At 50.3% G+C, this 2,500-nt stretch overlaps 1 protein-coding gene and 5 non-coding genes across 6 annotated transcripts in view; all 6 read right to left on the reverse strand.

Annotated features, from left to right (window-relative positions):
• trnak-cuu (transfer RNA lysine (anticodon CUU)) overlaps nt 1-20 on the reverse strand; it is a 73-nt gene extending 53 nt beyond the window's left edge. The window contains exon 1 of the tRNA in view: nt 1-20. This exon is cut by the window's left edge and continues 53 nt beyond it. This is a non-coding gene — a tRNA (tRNA-Lys).
• LOC130092588 (uncharacterized) overlaps nt 1-2,500 on the reverse strand; it is a 309,454-nt gene that overhangs the window by 290,462 nt on the left and 16,492 nt on the right. The gene's annotated exons all lie outside the window — the stretch shown is intronic.
• Nucleotides 1,201-1,272, reverse strand: trnaq-cug (transfer RNA glutamine (anticodon CUG)). Its single transcript has one exon. It is a non-coding gene; the product is annotated as a tRNA-Gln (tRNA).
• On the reverse strand, nt 1,481-1,552 carry trnaq-uug (transfer RNA glutamine (anticodon UUG)). The gene has a single exon. It is a non-coding gene; the product is annotated as a tRNA-Gln (tRNA).
• trnaf-gaa (transfer RNA phenylalanine (anticodon GAA)) lies at nt 1,678-1,750 on the reverse strand. The gene has a single exon. It is a non-coding gene; the product is annotated as a tRNA-Phe (tRNA).
• trnai-aau (transfer RNA isoleucine (anticodon AAU)) lies at nt 1,849-1,922 on the reverse strand. Its single transcript has one exon. It is a non-coding gene; the product is annotated as a tRNA-Ile (tRNA).

Below are 2,500 nucleotides of genomic sequence, written 5' to 3' on the forward strand. Positions count from 1 at the left end.
ACCAACTGAGCTAGCCGGGCAGCCGCTGTGAGCTGCTTGGGGCTGGTCGCGGTTTTTATCCGTGCCTAAATTGCGCCCGTCATCCGGAGCCTCACATTTCGCACAGGCTTGGCATAGCGTCTCGCGGGTAAAGTCAGGGTTAAGCCTAGAGCCAGGCTCAGAGTGTACTTTGTTTGTTTAAGCCATATATGTTGTTGGGGGATACAATTTCACCCAGTAGAGCAGGCCAGTAATATGCACAATCACAACCCGGAGCTAAAGTTCCGTTTCGGGTCTGTCAAACCGGAACTTGACCTACAAAAAACGCTAGTACATATGGGCGTATGCCAAATCGATTGACCTGATGCCTGATAGGTTACAAGTTACTGGTGCCCTCCTTATGAGAACAAAATCCACATTCGATCAAAGTCGGAAGCTATTGCAGATGCTCGATGGTGTTTTAAAAGGAGTTTTGAGCAGGACCTCTCTGGAACACAGGCCTCCACCACCCGGAACAAAACATGAACATTCCATGCACGCGCCACAGCAAACTTGAGCTGATGTAAACTCTCAAATAACACCCGCTGTCTTCTTTGCACACGAGGCAACTGAGCAATCATACCCCTAGACCAACGAGCCAACACACACACATCCTTCCTGCTGCTGCCTGGCCGCAAACATTTCCGTTTGCAAGGCTTAAAGCACAAAGGTTTAATTAAATGTACAACTAAACGGTAGCCAGTGCAAAGTTGCCGACACAGAGGAAATACGGTCTCTTTGCTTTGTGGGCATTGGAAACCACGCTGCAGCACTTTCACACATGCTGTGGGATGGACACCTTCTCACCACATCGTCGAGGGGAATTAGCTCAAATGGTAGAGCGCTCGCTTAGCATGCGAGAGCTAGCGGGATCGATGCCTGCATTCTCCACGAGGTGTACTGCCCTTTTACGCTCACTTCAAAGGGATGTTCAGTTTCACCGCCACATCAGCAGTTGCGCATCAGCTCTGTTTTTTCCCGCCCTTCCGCAAAACAAGTTAAAAAGTTTCCACCGAGATTTGAACTTGGATCGCTGGATTCAAAGCCCAGAGTGCTAACCATTGCACCATGGAACCACCACACGCTGGTCTCTGGTCGTCTGAGAGGCAGATAGCGATGAGGCTAGGTGGAATCAGAAAAGTTTTTTTCGGACGAGGTCCTGCGCACATTCCTGGCAAAAGCAGGTCCCACCGAGATTTGAACTCGGATCGCTGGATTCAGAGTCCAGAGTGCTAACCATTACACCATGGAACCTTGGCGTGGGTAGCCTTTTCCCACCGAGCAGCAGAGGTGTTTAGTCATTCAGCCCAGAAGCGCGACAGCAAAGAGCACGTGAAGCCTTTTCTTTTTAAGCCCATGTTTCCCCGATCTCGACTGGCTTTTAGAGTGCCAGTTTCACCGCCACATCAGCAGTTGCGCATCAGCTCTGTTTTTTTCCGCCCTTCCGCAAAACAAGCTAAAAAGGTTCCACCAAGATTTGAACTCGGATCGCTGGATTCAAAGCCCAGAGTGCTAACCATTACACCATGGAACCACCACACGCTGGTCTTTGGCCGTCTGAGAGGCAGATAGTGATGAGGCTAGGTGGAATCAGGTTAACAGGAGATGACGTTTGCTCACTGGAGACCCTCGACCAAAAACACGGGAACCAGGTTGCTCTGCCAAAACCCAGGATCGAACCAGGGACCTTTAGATCTTCAGTCTAACGCTCTCCCAACTGAGCTATTTCGGCCAGGTCTACTGGCAAATGGTTTGTCCAGCAGGGATTTCTGGGAGACCGCCCGTCACTTTCGAGGTGAGCAGAGCTGAGGGTCCCAGAGAGCAAAAGTGTGGCCAGTACGGGGATCGAACCCACGACCTTGGCGTTATTAGCACCACGCTCTAACCAACTGAGCTAACCGGCCCCGCTCTGACTCCTTTTATCCCCAATTTCCCAGGAATATCCTAGTTGCCCTAGTCAGCTTGAAGAGATTAAAAGCAAAGCCTGAGAACGGGCTCGTCCGGGATTTGAACCCGAGACCTCTCGCACCCTAAGCGAGAATCATACCCCTAGACCAACGAGCCAACACACACATGTCCTTCCTGCTGCTGCCTGGCCGAAAACATTTCCGTTTGCCAGGCTTAAAGCACAAAGGTTTAATTAAATGTACAACTAAACGGTAGCCAGTGCAAAGTTGCCGACACAGAGGAAATACGGTCTCTTTGCTTTGTGAGAACTTGACCTACAAAAAACGCTAGTACATATGGGCGTATGCCAAATCGATTGACCTGATGCCTGATAGGTTACAAGTTACTGGTGCCCTCCTTATGAGAACAAAATCCACATTCGATCAAAGTCGGAAGCTATTGCAGATGCTCGATGGTGTTTTAAAAGGAGTTTTGAGCAGGACCACTCTGGAACACAGGCCTCCACCACCCGGAACAAAACATGAACATTCCATGCACGCGCCACAGCAAACTTGGCAGAAGCAGGTCCCGCCGA

This window comes from Rhinichthys klamathensis, unplaced genomic scaffold (genome assembly GCF_029890125.1).
Source record: "Rhinichthys klamathensis goyatoka isolate OS25496 unplaced genomic scaffold, OSU_Roscu_1.1 h1tg000176l_1, whole genome shotgun sequence".
In the NCBI taxonomy this organism is placed as follows: domain Eukaryota; kingdom Metazoa; phylum Chordata; class Actinopteri; order Cypriniformes; family Leuciscidae; genus Rhinichthys; species Rhinichthys klamathensis.